Source organism: Schistocerca serialis, chromosome 2 (assembly GCF_023864345.2).
Source record: "Schistocerca serialis cubense isolate TAMUIC-IGC-003099 chromosome 2, iqSchSeri2.2, whole genome shotgun sequence".
In the NCBI taxonomy this organism is placed as follows: Eukaryota; Metazoa; Arthropoda; class Insecta; order Orthoptera; family Acrididae; genus Schistocerca; species Schistocerca serialis.
Window position 1 is genome coordinate 662,883,301 of NC_064639.1, and position 16,024 is coordinate 662,899,324.

The following is a 16,024-nucleotide window of genomic DNA, read 5'->3' on the forward strand; positions in this document are numbered from 1 at the left end:
CGAATAGCCATCAAGCACTCACACCACTCACCGTTTGTAGAAATGCGTTATTCGGCATTGAAAATTATTAATATAAACGCTCATAGGGATGAAGTTCTGATCAATGTATCACACAGGCAAGTACATATTGGAGTATGAGTTTGGTAGAATTCGGTGGAAGTGTTCTTGGTGTTACACTTTGCCCGTTTCCGCCACTGCATTTCGTTCACTTCAGACAAGTCTGAACATAACTGTTCATCCGCAGCTGTACTCTCAAGTTTTACTTGTGCAGTGACATGTGTTGCGCTCGTTGAGTAAATTTAATGAAATTCGGCGTAGGACTTTATGACGAGATGTTAGTTTTGCAGTTTTTCTTTATTTCTGAAAATGTGCAAAAACAAGTTTCAGAAAATAGTCAGACCGGAATAAAATAAACGAATGAAAAAGATTCAGCATGGTACATGCATTATCATATAATGTTTTTTCAACTCTGTCATTATTATTTCCTTTTCATTTAATTAGCGTGTAATTGTTGTTAGCAGCATAGGACATTGTCAAACAAACGTCTCATGTACTGTCACTATTATTTCCTTTTTATTTGATTAGCATTAAATCTCTGTTGACAACATAAGGCATTGTCAGACAAATGTTTTATACGCTGTCGTTGTTATTTCCTTTTTATTATTGGCAACGTTACGTAGCGCTCTGTATGAAAATCTCTGGCTGTGCTGTGTGCAGTCTGTGGCTAGTTTGCATTGTTGTCTGCCATTGTAGTGTTGGGCAGCTAGATGTTAACAGCGCGTAGCCGCCAGCAGTGGTGGATGTGGGGAGAGAGATGGTGGAGTTTTGAAATTTGTAAAACTGGATGTCATGAACTGCTATGTATATTATGATTTTTCAACACTATTAAGGTAAATACATTGTTTGTTCTCTATTAAAATCTTTCATTTTGCTAACTATGCCTATCAGTAGTTAGTGCCTTCAGTAGTTTGAATCTTTTATTTAGCTGGCAGTAGTGGCGCTAGCTGTATTGCAGTAGTTCGAGTAACGAAGATTTTTGGTGAGGTAAGTGATTTGTGAAAGGTATAGGTTAATGTTAGTCAGGGCCATTCTTTGTAGGGATTTTTGAAAGTCAGATTGCGTTGCGCTAAAAATATTGTTTGTCAGTTTAAGCACAGTCATGTGTAATTGTTCTAAGGGGACGTTACAAACGCCTTTAACAAGAGGACTCACTCCCTCTGCTTCACCAGCTCAGGAGGCACGCCGTCTGCAGTGCCGTTAACTGCTGGCCACTCGTGTCAACTTGTTGCGTGTGGCGGCGAATCCACAGGTGGGCGATTTGAAATACTGCCCTACTGCCGAACAACGACAAATGACGTCACTGCATCCCAGGTCGTGGTCGTCCGCAACTGGGCCAACAGCTCTGCTGCCACCAGCGCCATTATAACTACCCGGAAAAAAAGGTGGCAGTTATGAGCATCTGACTTGTTTCTAGGTATCTACCGTCTGTGGGCCAGAGGTCTTAAGATTTTGCGGTCCTTAAAGGGCGGAGCGAGGATAACGTTCATTTAATTCTGAATACTTCTATAGTATCGTAGCTTATCGATACTGCCGGAGCCGTTATCTCGAAGGTTCCTGTGAGCGACGCGAGCGGTGCTATGAACAATGCCACCAAAGAGGAGCCTTCAGGCCGCCGACCAAAGAAGACCGCCAGGACGGCGTTATCAGCGGCGAACACTGGGCACCAGACTTCTAGTTCGAGATTACTGCTTGTTGCTAGTTGGTGCCGAACATTACACCGAGTTGTTGCTGTTAGTTAGCTCTGCCGGCAATTGTTCTGTGTACTTAGACGCACGCCCTTGTCAGGCCTCTGCTCATAGCAACAGTGTAGCTGTTCTTTCGTACAAATTGAGAAAATTATATTTATTTAATGTGCGCTTGTGTCAACTAATCTTTGCTTGCCTGTCCAGATTCCTACGGCGTCAGATCCTTTGGCCAGCTTCCACCCATTCATCATTAGCAACGAAGGCATAACATTTCGCTCCTCTGAACATAGCATCTGTCGACTCGTATCATAACATCTGGAGACGAACCTTGTCAAATGTACGACACCACATTCGTCTATTTTTAACGCTTTCTGGACATTTTTGGCGCGCTTTTACAAGTTGTACTTGTGGCTATTTCTATTTTGGATCCGTGACTGCCATTTTTGTTCAGTTTACTTGTTTCCACAGCCACATAATGACATAGCTTTAGTATATTTTGATTTGCGCTAGGTACCCCACCGCCCGCAGACCCACGCAGCCGGCCGGTTTGGCCGTGCGGTTCTAGGCGCTTCATTCTGGAACCGCGTGACCGCTACGGTCGCAGGTTCGAATCCTGCCTCGGGCATGGATGCGTGTGATGCCCTTAGGTTAGTTAGGTTTAAGTAGTTCTAAGTTCTGCGGGACTGATGACCTAATCAGTTAAGTCCCATAGTGCTCAGAGGCATTTGAACCATTTAGCCAGCCTCTATAAATAAACAAAAAATTTTTACACCTGCAAGGGCTTACTAGGCAGTGTAAGTTTAAATGTGAGTGTGGTGAGTACTACACTGAAGTCACTAATTAGTGGGTAACGATATGCTCTTATACAGATACCGGTAGTGTCGCGTACTCAAGATGTAAAATGGCTGTGCATTGACGGAGCTGTCATTTGTACTCGGATGATGTACATGAAAATGTTTCCGACGAGATTATGGCTGCACGACGGGATTTAACAGACTTTGAACACGGAATCGTTAAGGAATTCCATATGTCAAGAGAGTACCGAGAATACCAGATTTCAGTCATTACCTCTCACCACGAGCAACACACTACCTGACGGACTCCACTTCACACCAGAGCGTCGCCGTTTGCAAAGAGGTGTCAGTGCTAACAGACCAGCAACACTGCGTGAAATAACGGCAGAAATTTATGTGGGACGTGTCACGAACTCGTGCAGTAGGACAGTGTGGCGACAGTTTTCGTTACTGGGCTATGGCAGCAGACGACATGTTTGTGCTGTCACATATTGACTTAACTTTAGTATTTTCTGCTTTGTCATGGCTACCCCACCGTCTCAAGTCCCCCGTATGCCTGCTTCGGACTTAGCAGCGCCACAGCACGACATCGCCTGCAGCGCTTCTCTTGGGTTTGCGACCATATTGGCTGGATCCTAAATAACTGTAAAAGCGTGGCCTGGTCATGCGAGTCCCTGTTTCAGTTGGTGAGAGCTTGTGGTAGGGTTCGAGTGTGGTGCAGACCCCACGAAGCCATGGGCGCTGTCAACAAGGCACTGTGCAAGCTGGTGGCGGCTCCATAATGATGTGGACTGTGCTTACGTGGAAAGAACTGTGTGGTCTGGACGCTCCTCTACCTGCAAACAATTTGGAATCGTTCATGGACGTCAGGTTCCCAAACAACGATGGAATTTTTATGGATGACGATGCACCGATGCACAGTGCCACAATTGCTCGAGATTGGTTTGAAGAACATTCTGCACAATACGAGCGAATGATTTGGTAATCCAGATCGTCAGATATGAATCCCATCCAACATTTATACGACATAATTGAGAGGTCAGTTCTTGCACAAAATCCTTCATCGGCAACATTTTCGAAATTATGAATGGCTATAGAGACAATATCTCTCGTTATTTCTGCATGAGACTTCCAAATACTTGTTGAGACCATGTCACGTCGAGTTAATGCACTACGCCGGGCAAAAGGAGGAGGTCCGACACGGTATTAGGCGGTACCGCATGACTTGTCACGTCAGTATGTAGTAACTTCATACACTCCTGGAAATGGAAAAAAGAACACATTGACACCGGTGTGTCAGACCCACCATACTTGCTCCGGACACTGCGAGAGGGCTGTACAAGCAACGATCACACGCACGGCACAGCGGACACACCAGGAACCGCGGTGTTGGCCGTCGAATGGCGCTAGCTGCGCAGCATTTGTGCACCGCCGCCGTCAGTGTCAGCCAGTTTGCCGTGGCATACGGAGCTCCATCGCAGTCTTTAACACTGGTAGCATGCCGCGACAGCGTGGACGTGAACCGTATGTGCAGCTGACGGACTTTGAGCGAGGGCGTATAGTGGGCATGCGGGAGGCCGGGTGGACGTACCGCCGAATTGCTCAACACGTGGGGCGTGAGGTCTCCACAGTACATCGATGTTGTTGCCAGTGGTCGGCGGAAGGTGCACGTGCCCGTCGACCTGGGACCGGACCGCAGCGACGCACGGATGCACGCCAAGACCGTAGGATCCTACGCAGTACCGTAGGGGACCGCACCGCCACTTCCCAGCAAATTAGGGACACTGTTGCTCCTGGGGTATCGGCGAGGACCATTCGCAACCGTCTCCATGAAGCTGGGCTACGGTCCCGCACACCGTTAGGCCGTCTTCCGCTCACGCCCCAACATCGTGCAGCCCGCCTCCAGTGGTGTCGCGACAGGCGTGAATGGAGGGACGAATGGAGACGTGTCGTCTTCAGCGATGAGAGTCGCCTCTGCCTTGGTGCCAATGATGGTCGTATGCGTGTTTGGCGCCGAGCAGGTGAGCGCCACAATCAGGACTGCATACGACCGAGACACACAGGGCCAACACCCGGCATCATGGTGTGGGGAGCGATCTCCTACACTGGCCGTACACCACTGGTGATCGTCGAGGGGACACTGAATAGTGCACGGTACATCCAAACCGTCATCGAACCCATCGTTCTACCATTCCTAGACCGGCAAGGGAACTTGCTGTTCCAACAGGACAATGCACGTCCGCATGTATCCCGTGCCACCCAACGTGCTCTAGAAGGTGTAAGTCAACTACCCTGGCCAGCAAGATCTCCGGATCTGTCCCCCATTGAGCATGTTTGGGACTGGATGAAGCGTCGTCTCACGCGGTCTGCACGTCCAGCACGAACGCTGGTCCAACTGAGGCGCCAGGCGGAAATGGCATGGCAAGCCGTTCCACAGGACTACATCCAGCATCTCTACGATCGTCTCCATGGGAGAATAGCAGCCTGCATTGCTGCGAAAGGTGGATATACACTGTACTAGTGCCGACATTGTGCATGCTCTGTTGCCTGTGTCTACGTGCCTGTGGTTCTGTCAGTGTGATCATGTGATGTATCTGACCCCAGGAATTTGTCAATAAAGTCTCCCCTTCCTGGGACAATGAATTCACGGTGTTCTTATTTCAATTTCCAGGAGAGTAGTAACTTCATAGTATGTGACGGCATCATTCAGAACATTGCTCATAATAGAATAAGGAAACATATTCTCAAGAATCCCGACCCTTCCTAACAGGAAATTTTGCAAATTTTTAACTATCAAGACTCCTGTGACAATCAGACAACATTCGTGGCGTACCGCCTAGCAGTAGTACATCGTGGCCGTGCAGACACAGCGCTTGCAAGTCGGGCGCTTAGCGGCCCACTCAGGCTCAGCATAGGCAGCCAGGTGAACAGCCAGGCCGACGACACACCGGCGTCAAGTCTTGCCCGCGCTGCTTCTCAGCGCATAGGCGTCATTTACACCCGTCACGAAAGGCAACATGTGGCAAGGACGGACATGTTCAAGCGGTATGCTTACAGAAAAAAAAGGTTCCCTTTCCTAAAATACACCCACAGAAATCAAACTTTGCTGTACGTGTTGTGTATTCTGGACCAAACAGAGCTTCTAGTATGGAACAGAACTGTGATAGTTCGCAACTCAAACTGTTTGTGGACGTTTTGGCAGCTGGCCAAACTATTCCAATGGAGGACCAACTGCTGGTTAATATCCAGCCACAGCTGGCCACCCTCTCTCATGATTCTTGATTCGAGTCCAGCTGATACAGCAACCCAATCGTCACCACCTGTGAGGTGAAACACTGTTGCTTTTTGTCGCACTGCGTGGGTAAACATTGCTGCCAACTCGCCGTAGCTTGTGCGGGCACACACCACTGACGTCTGCAGTTTTCTACTGGATGCATAGGTACTCCCCTCTGGTGTGCCACAGGGGAGTGTTATGGGACCATTGCTTTTCACAATATATATAAATGACCTAGTAGATAGTGTCGGAACTTCCATGCGGCTTTTCGCGGATGATGCTGTAGTATACAGAGAAGTTGCTGCATTAGAAAATTGTAGCGAAATGCAGGAAGATCTGCAGCGGATAGGCACTTGGTGCAGGGAGTGGCAACTGTCCCTTAACTTTGACAAATGTAATGTATTGCGAATACATAGAAAGAAGGATCCTTTATTGTATGATTATATGATAGCGGAACAAACACTGGTAGCAGTTACTTCTGTAAAATATCTGGGAGTATGCGTGCGGAACGATTTGAAGTGGAATGATCATATAAAATTAATTGTTGGTAAGGCGGGTACCAGGTTGAGATTCATTGGGAGAGTGCATAGAAAATGTAGTCCATCAACAAAGGAGGTGGCTTACAAAACTCTCGTTCGACCTATACTTGAGTATTGCTCATCAGTGTGGGATCCGTACCAGATCGGTTTGACGGAGGAGATAGAGAAGATCCAAAGAAGAGCGGCGCGTTTCGTCACAGGGTTATTTGGTAACCGTGATAGCGTTACGGAGATGTTTAATAAACTCAAGTGGCAGACTCTGCAAGAGAGGCGCTCTGCATCGCGGTGTAGATTGCTCGCCCAGGTTTCGAGAGGGTGCGTTTCTGGATGAGGTATCGAATATATTGCTTCCCCCTACTTATGCCTCCCGAGGAGATCACGAATGTAAAATTAGAGAGATTAGAGCGCGCACGGAGGCTTTCAGACAGTCGTTCTTCCCGCGAACCATACGCGACTGGAACAGGAAAGGGAGGTAATGACAGTGACACGTAAAATGCCCTCCGCCACACACCTTTGGGTGGCTTGCGGAGTATAAATGTAGATGTAGATGTAGGTGCCCTGGTGCACGTAGCACTGAGTTGTGTGTCAGCGCCTGCCAGCGCGGCCGCCTCCGCTGGTCGCTACACGGCACCCAGCCCCAGACCTGAGTCAGCAGTCAGCACCACCGAGGAGCCGCCCACGCAGCCTTGCCTGCCGCCTCCTAACTATGTTGGTAGGCCATTGCTGAGTCAGCGAGCTTTGCTAACCGAATCCAGCCCACACCTTGGGATTTTTTCCGACTTTGGTACCAATTTTAGGACTGCGTAATCAATATTCCTAATGGTCAAGCGAAATGCATTTCAGAAAGCTCTAATGAAAAATTAACTCAGAAGAATAAACACCATTCACAGACCCAAAGTGCATCATGAAAATCAAACTACTACAAGTGGTTATCAATTGCATGAACGACCAACTCCGCATAGTTTACAAATACTGCACTCCCTGAACTGTTCCATGGAAAACCATTGCTGGCCGAATCTCACCAAATAAACTTCCAGTACTCTGCTGTGTGCCACCAACTGCGAGCGGCGGTTAAAGACCATCTTTCGTGGAGGCAGGAGACAGAGTATGTTTAAACCGAAATTCTAACCTCCCTCTCAAGTTTTGGAAAAGCTCCGAGTTATCCACCGATGACTGTAATGACTCCAAGGCGTGTCCAATCTCTAGGCAAGTTTTGCCGAGATTACGACCTTCGACCACCTTCAAGTTTTTGACAGAGCGCCAACAAGCGTGAGACATTTTGTTTATTTTGTGGGTGGGCGTATGGTTTGAAGCGAACCATCTTTCTAGCTATGTCCCAGAGCAACCGTTCAGACACTGTGTCCAACGGTTCCCACGGAAACTTCCAGCCGCCTCTTTCTTTAACTAAAGGAGGTATTTGTCCACATACGCATCCCACCATTGTACGACTGCTTTCTAGCCACTTGGTGCGTTACATCCCATCTCGTTAATATGGCCAGTCTCTAGTCGAGAGAAGCGCGAGGGTGGAAGCTGCAGACTGCATCGGCCTTGAAGACTTAAAGCTACACCTTTATGGCTGGGTTGAAGGTCGAATTTTTGCATACCTCCGCCATGCCTCTCCTCTAGACTATTGTTCCGAGTAAACTGAAAATACAACTTCTCACAAACCCGAACACCTAATTCCATTCCTTGCTTTGCATTTTGCAAGTAGTAACACGAATTATGAAAAGAACATCTCAGTTACCCATCCATTCATTACGTTAATAGATCTGGGGAGTACTACTAGAGCATAAAAATATGACTAAAATACATAGGGTTGTGCTACGTGAGTAATTAAGTCACCTTACAACAGAATGTCACACTCGCAAACCGTGGCAGCTCCAAAATGACGCAAAGGGAACTCAATAAGCAGAGAATTCTGAAACCTCTCATAGGTCATGCAAATGCTCGTAACAGGAAAATGTGGTACATAAGCCATAAATCCTGTACTATGGGAGCAATGGAAGACAATCATTTGGTCAGATGAAGCTTGCTGTACACGTTTTCCAACTTCTGGCCAAGTCTACGTCGTAAGAGAGGAATATGGCGGTGGTTTGTTGACAGTTTAGGCAGGCACGTCGTGGTATTGCATGGGCCCCATGATTAGTTTGCAAGGTCTCTTTACTGCCAAGGATTACGTGACCATTTTGGCTGATCAGGTGCATCCCATGATGCAATATCTATTCCCTATTGCTTATGCTATGTCCCAAGACGGCAGGGCCCCGTATCGTCCAGGACTGCTTTGTGAGCACGAGAATGTACTGTCACGTCTCCTCGGCCACCACAGTCATCGGATCTCATTATTATTCAACATTTCTCGTATCCTTTGGAGAGAAGGATGTGTGGTCGCTATTCACTTACATCATTGTTACTTGAACTGGTCACGATTTTGCACGAAGAATGGAATAATATTTCGTTGCAAACCATATAGAACCTGCAGTGATCCATTCCGAGATGACTGGAAGCTGTTTCGAACGCCAGCGGTTTTCCTACACCGTATTAGGCATATTAATGTGTTGTTCTTTTGGGTGTTTTCCTATATTTGTCCTTGCCCCGTAGCACATGAACAGGTCTCAGTAAACAGGCAAGAATGTTCTAATCTTTTGAATGTGCATACCAATGACAGCTTGAAGCGGAATAAACATATTTCCGAACTGCTGAAACAAGTAATTTCTCCTCCTTTAGTTCTTCGTATGACTGTTCGTCTTGAAAACGAACGAATCAGTCTCGTAACATATTTTGCATATATCCACTCTGTAATGTCTCAAGTAACAATTTTCTGTGGCAACACATCACTTATAACGAAAGTATTCGTTGCACAAAAGCGAGCAGTAAAAATTATGTGTGGTGTTATCCTACGGTAATCTTGTAGAAGCTAGGTATTTTAACTGCGCTTCACAATGCCTATATGTACATATGTAATTCTCCACCGAAATTGGCATAAACAATCCGTCGATATCTACAGCAATAGGAGAAAAAATTACCTTTACTACTGATTATTAAAGCTGTCTGTGACTCAAAATGGAGTTCAGTGTGCATCAACAATTTTTTAGTTTTGGTCAGTAACGTAAAATGTTTAGAAGTTAGTAAAGAAAGTTTAAAGTCTAATCTAAAGTGATTTCTTGTGAATAAAAACTTCTATTCGGTAAACGAATTTTTATTGAAAAACTTACTGCATAAAAAAAAACAGCCTTCGTTTTGAGTGAACTTGCATGAGCAGAATTACGGAATAGTATGTTCATTAATGTTAAGTTTAGGCCAGTATGGCTTTTAGTACTCGTAAAGGGCCAGCATGTAGCCAATGACTGCAGTGAAACTAATCTTGTATACGCCTCCTGTAAACTGACTGTTTCCACATTATTTCGATAAAAAGTCGTTCATACGATCAATAAACTAAGCAAACAACTACACTCCTGGAAATTGAAATAAGAACACCGTGAATTCATTGTCCCAGGAAGGGGAAACTTTATTGACACATTCCTGGGGTCAGATACATCACATGATCACACTGACAGACCCACAGGCACATAGACACAGGCAACAGAGCATGCACAATGTCGGCACTAGTACAGTGTATATCCACCTTTCGCAGCAATGCAGGCTGCTATTCTCCCATGGAGACGATCGTAGAGATGCTGGATGTAGTCCTGTGGAACGGCTTGCCATGCCATTTCCACCTGGAGCCTCAGTTGGACCAGCGTTCGTGCTGGACGTGCAGACCGCGTGAGACAACGCTACATCCAGTCCCAAACATGCTCAATGGGGGACAGATCCGGAGATCTTGCTGGCCGGGGTAGTTGACTTACACCTTCTAGAGCACGTTGGGTGGCACGGGATACATGCGGACGTGCATTGTCCTGTTGGAACAGCAAGTTCCCTTGCCGGTCTAGGAATGGTAGAACGATGGGTTCGATGACGGTTTGGATGTACCGTGCACTATTCAGTGTCCCCTCGACGATCACCAGTGGTGTACGGCCAGTGTAGGAGATCGCTCCCCACACCATGATGCCGGGTGTTGGCCCTGTGTGCCTCGGTCGTATGCAGTCCTGATTGTGGCGCTCACCTGCACGGCGCCAAACACGCATACGACCATCATTGGCACCAAGGCAGAAGCGACTCTCATCGCTGAAGACGACACGTCTCCATTCGTCCCTCCATTCACGCCTGTCGCGACACCACTGGAGGCGGGCTGCACGATGTTGGGGCGTGAGCGGAAGACGGCCTAACGGTGTGCGGGACCGTAGCCCAGTTTCATGGAGACGGTTGCGAATGGTCCTCGCCGATACCCCAGGAGCAACAGTGTCCCTAATTTGTTGGAAAGTGGCGGTGCGGTCCCCTACGGCACTGCGTGGGATCCTACGGTCTTGGCGTGCATCTGTGCGTCGCTGCGGTCCGGTCCCAGGTCGACGGGCACGTGCACCTTCCGCCGACCACTGGCGACAACATCGATGTACTGTGGAGACCTCACGCCCCACGTGTTGAGCGATTCGGCGGTACGTCCACCCGGCCTCCCGCATGCCCACTATACGCCCTCACTCAAAGTCCGTCAACTGCACATACGGTTCACGTCCACGCTGTCACGGCATGCTACCAGTGTTAAAGACTGCGATGGAGCTCCGTATGCCACGGCAAACTGGCTGACACTGACGGCGGCGGTGCACAAATGCTGCGCAGCTAGCGCCATCCGACGGCCAACACCGCGGTTCCTGGTGTGTCCGCTGTTCCGTGCGTGTGATCATTGCTTGTACAGCCCTCTCGCAGTGTCCGGAGCAAGTATGGTGGGTCTGACACACCGGGGTCAATGTGTTCTTTTTTCCATTTCCAGGAGTGTAGCTAACTACGTAGTTTCCTTATGATTTATATGGCCAGTAGTAAATTTCTTGTCCACTGTGGAGGTAGGATTGTTTGTAATAAGCTAAGTACAGATGCTTCAGCTTCCGTAACTTCTGGACTGTCTTTTCTGTATTCGGAAGTGCTATCAGCTGTTATTAAGGTAAGGTAGTCAGCAATTTGTAGATTCACTGAAAAATTTTCGTCAAGACTGTGCAAATAAAGACGCTGAGAAAGTTAGGTCACCAGCAGAGGGGAGGAAAAAAACACATTAAACATTTCTCTTTCCACCTTCTGCCAACTCGTCGTTTCCCGGATTCTCGGGAAATGCAGGCTCTGTTATTTCAACTTCTGAATACGTTTTCCGTAGAATACGACGCTTCCTGGATATTATGGTCCTCTCGCTGTCCAGACGCTTAGTCATTATACTTTCACCAGGAAGGAGTAGCAAATCATAAAATATGTACTGCAGCACACATTTTATGCTCTCTGTAAATTTCGAACATAAAAAGTTGGCTTGCAGAAGTAATTTACAAATAAAATTTAAATGGACCTGGAATGTCTGAGAGCGTCGCTTGAAACAGCTTCTACGAATATAGAAATTCGTACCTAAAGTGCATGTAAAGAAAATTAAACCGGCGTAATCCTATAATAAATGTATAATTTTCACTTTATCGTTCTATCATGCCCTGTTTCCATTGTATGAAGTGTTTAATGATGTTTGTTAACTCTTCTGGTTATCACTATCACCTGACTATCACCAACGAATATTGTGAGACGTGATGCGACGTCACGTGGTCAGTTTGTAGCTATCGATAACGGCTCTGGTACTAAGTGGTTAGTTCTGAAACTACTGCGAACTTCGTAAATGGAATTTGCGACTACTGCTAAGAATAAAAAATGTGTTTGCGTTGAGTGGGAGAGAGAGGTTGAGTTACATTGTGTCGGAACACAGTGATCGTCTTGTAAACTAAATTTTCTTATTTTTGTATTTTTGAGTCTCTGGTAATACAAATAATATCAATCCCGATTTCGATTTCTTAGTCAAGTCATTATCGTATGGTCTGTTTGAAATGAAAGCAAGAGGAAGGATGGTATAATACACTGCCTGACAAAAGCAGTGAAGTAACTAGAAGACCTGGTTGGATGTAAATGTAATTGCGTGCGTCTACACACCATTGGCGCGTACGTAAATAATTGGAGTTGCAGTGATTCTTCAGTTTTTCCCGGCGTTTTTGTTGCTAGAACAGTCCACGGGTATACTGCCGGTTCATAGTGTCCCACGGGCACAATATTTCGGCGATCAGACATGTCGCCATCGTCAGGAGCGCTGACTAACTGAGCTCCTGTTTTTTTTTTTTTTTTTTTTTTTTTTTTTGGCACATTTCATTCCCTCCATTATGGGGAGGGCGGGCCTTTTTAGAGCTTGCTTTTTGCTCTTTTTCTGCCGATGGTGTTCAATACAATTTATTGCTTTTTGGAGTTATATCTGCTTGCAATTGTGCCAAGCATTATTGTTCTGGTATAATATGGAGTTTACATTATTATTTTTGAATAATACAGGGTTTATACTATCTTATACTATTTTGATATTCAGGAGACATTTATGAGGTTATTTTGGGAGACATATAGTTAGGTGTTTATAATAGGTGAATAATTAAAAAAGAGTATGAGAGGAAAAAAAAATATAAGTTTAACAACAACATATAAATTGAAGTAAAATATATAAGTTAGAAGGGGACATATAAATTTAAGAGAAACATATAAATTTAGGAACGTCATGTAAGTATGAGAGTCATATAATTAAGAAGAAGACATATGTTTAAGAGGGAAGTGTATCTATTCAGATTTTCGTTTTATTGCTATTGATTGTTTGTGTATGTGATCGTTGCGTTGTGGTGTGTGTATGTGTGTGTGTGTGTGTGTGTGTGTGTGTGTAGGGCCGTTGCCTACATCCTGGCGTCGAGGTGGGGGGGGGGACAGTGGGTGCCGCTTACGAGTGGGGTCATGGTGGGAGCAAGGTCGGGGAAATGGGAGGTCGTATTTTGTGCCACTGTACGCGCTGGTTGTATGTATTTGAATTTAGGGCGCCTCCTTTCCCGGATTGCAGAGGTCAGTAAGTCTTCCATGTCTGGTCGTTTCGTCAGTATGTGTCTGCCGTAGTTGGCGTTTAGTTTCGTTAGTCGAGTTTGTAGCGGTTCTATGTTAGTGATGTCATACACGTCGTTGCTCGGCGTCTGGGGGGGGGGGGGGGCAGTTTGGTGATGCTGCGAAGTAGTCTTCTTTCAGTTCTGTAGAGTCTGTCCGCCTGGCTCTTCGCCAGACCAGCCAGGGGAGCGGCTGCATACTCCATGACCGGCCTGACGAAGGTCTTGTATGTGTGCAGGGCCGTCTCCAGGCGGCAGCCGTGGAGGCGACCCTGCACCTGTCGTATGAGTCCTTGTCTTTTTCTTGTTCTGTTGAGGAGGTAGTTGATGTGCGTCTGCCAGTTTAGATGCCTGTCTAGGAACACGCCTAAGTATTTCGCGGAGTTAGTGAGCGTCAGAGGCGTGTTCCATAGGGTCAGTTGTATGTCGCCAGTGTTTTGGTTTCTGTTCTTGGTTCGGCGTCTGGGTTGGAAGAATATGGTCTGTGTTTTGGTCGGGTTGGGTCGGATTCGCCACTGCGTCATCCAGGTCTGTAGTTTTTGTAGGTAGTCTGTCGTTTTCCGTTGTATGGTCCTGGTGTTTGGTGCAGTGCACCAGTATGCAGTGTCGTCTGCATATAGTGCGACTGTCTCGTCTGGTGTCGCCGTGGTGGGGATGTCTGCTGTGTACAGCGCGTACAGGGTCGGTGACAGGATGCCTCCTTGCGGGACGCCTGCCTGTGGCGTGAACGGGTCGGATTGTTGATCCCCTACATGGATCCTGCATATTCTGTTACTAAGGTAGGCTTGTATGATCTTAATGAATTTGGTGGGGATTCCTAGTCGGCTTAGTTTGAGGAGGAGCCCTTGATGCCACAACTTGTCGAATGCACGCTCGATGTCTAGAAATACTGCGAGCGTGCATCGTCCGTCGTTGAATCCCTTAGTGATGCTGTTTGTGAGTTTAAAGAGAGGGTCATTCGTCGAGTGATTGGGTCTGAAGCCTGCCTGGATTGTCGGGGGTCGCGAAGACGTGGGCGTCGGAATCTGTCGTAGCGTCGACGTAGCAAGCTGGTAAAAGTAAACCAAATAACAAAAAAGTACAGGGTGTCCCAATCAAACCTTCCCGATTTCTAGGGCCCAGGAGTGAGAAACCACGTAGATACGACAATGAAAAACGCACCACATTGTAGAGCATCTCAAAGAATTTATATTCCCGCGGCAGAGATGCCAAGTATCGTCGCCAGAGTGCAACATGGCCATATGAAGTGAAAATGGCTACTCCACAGCAGTGTGCGCAAGCAGTAGTGTGGTTTTGCAGAAACAAAATCTCCGATTACTGAGCAAATAAATTATCGTCGTGTGTATGAATGTGATCCACCTGATTTGAGAACAATTAAGGAATGGTATAGGAAGTTTCTGGCAACAGGAAGTGTTCTGAAACATTCTGGCGGTGCACGTTACGGAGTTTCAGCTGAGACAGTGGAGCACATCAGACAAACGTTTCTCAGAAGCCCACGTAAGTCTATTCGTCAAGCATCTAGGCAACTTGATATACCTCAATCAACATTGCATCCTTTAGTTCACCAGCGTCTTCGTATGTGTGCTTACAAAGTACAAATTCTGCAACATCTGACGCCGAACGACAAACCACGCCTACAACAGTTTGCTGCAGATATGCTGCAGTGTACTGATATGGATGCCAGCTTCCTGGAAAGATGTTTATTCTCAGATGAGGCAACCTTTAATCTATCAGGAAGGGTTAGTAGGCATAATGTTCGGATTTGGGGTTAGCAAAATCCGCACTTTGTCACTGAACATTTTCGTCATAGCCCTAAACTAAATGTCTGGTGTGGGCTAATGCAATACAGGATTCTTGGACCGTTCTTCTTTGCGGAACAAACAGTGAATGGGTCAGTGTATCTAGACCTGTTGGAGCAGTTTGTGTACCCTCAGATACAAGACTTGCAACCCAACATCATTTTTCAACAAGATGGAGCTCCGCCGCACCGGTAAACGGCTGTTCGCAGTTCCTGGGTAGGAAATTTCCCAATCGTTGGATCGGACGTGAAGGATACATTGCCTGACCACCACGTTCTCCCGACATTACGCCGCTTTATTTCTTCATGTGGTCAAAGTGGACGATATTCCTATGCTCCGACATCGTATCACTAATGCGATAGCAACAATAACACAGGAAATGTTACAAAGAACTTGGCAAGAAATTGACTATAGGCTCGACATTCTTCGTGCTAAAAATGGTTTTTTTTCCTGCGTCTTTGAAATCAGGGACGTTTGAGTGGGACCCCTGTAATTCGAAAAATCCTTTGTTACGGGAATCGCGTTGTTAACTAAACAAAATTCTATCCAAGTGGCATCCTGTAGAAACATGCTGACAAATATCAGTAAGTTGTTCTATGCTTCTTCCTGTATGTCCAGTTTTTAAAAAAATAAGAATCAAAAGCTGTTTTGTGTTATACAAGTCTCACTTTCAGTATTTATTAGGTATTACTCTTTCCTTACGCCGTATTTCATGTCGAAGTTGACTGCCCGTACGGGCGACTACTCGCGTTTTATTCTCAGGCAAAGTAGGAGGAATCTGTTCAGATATCGTTGCTTTTTAATGTGATACAAAGAATTTCTTTTTTGTATTTTGCGTTTGTCCCTTACACTGCTCA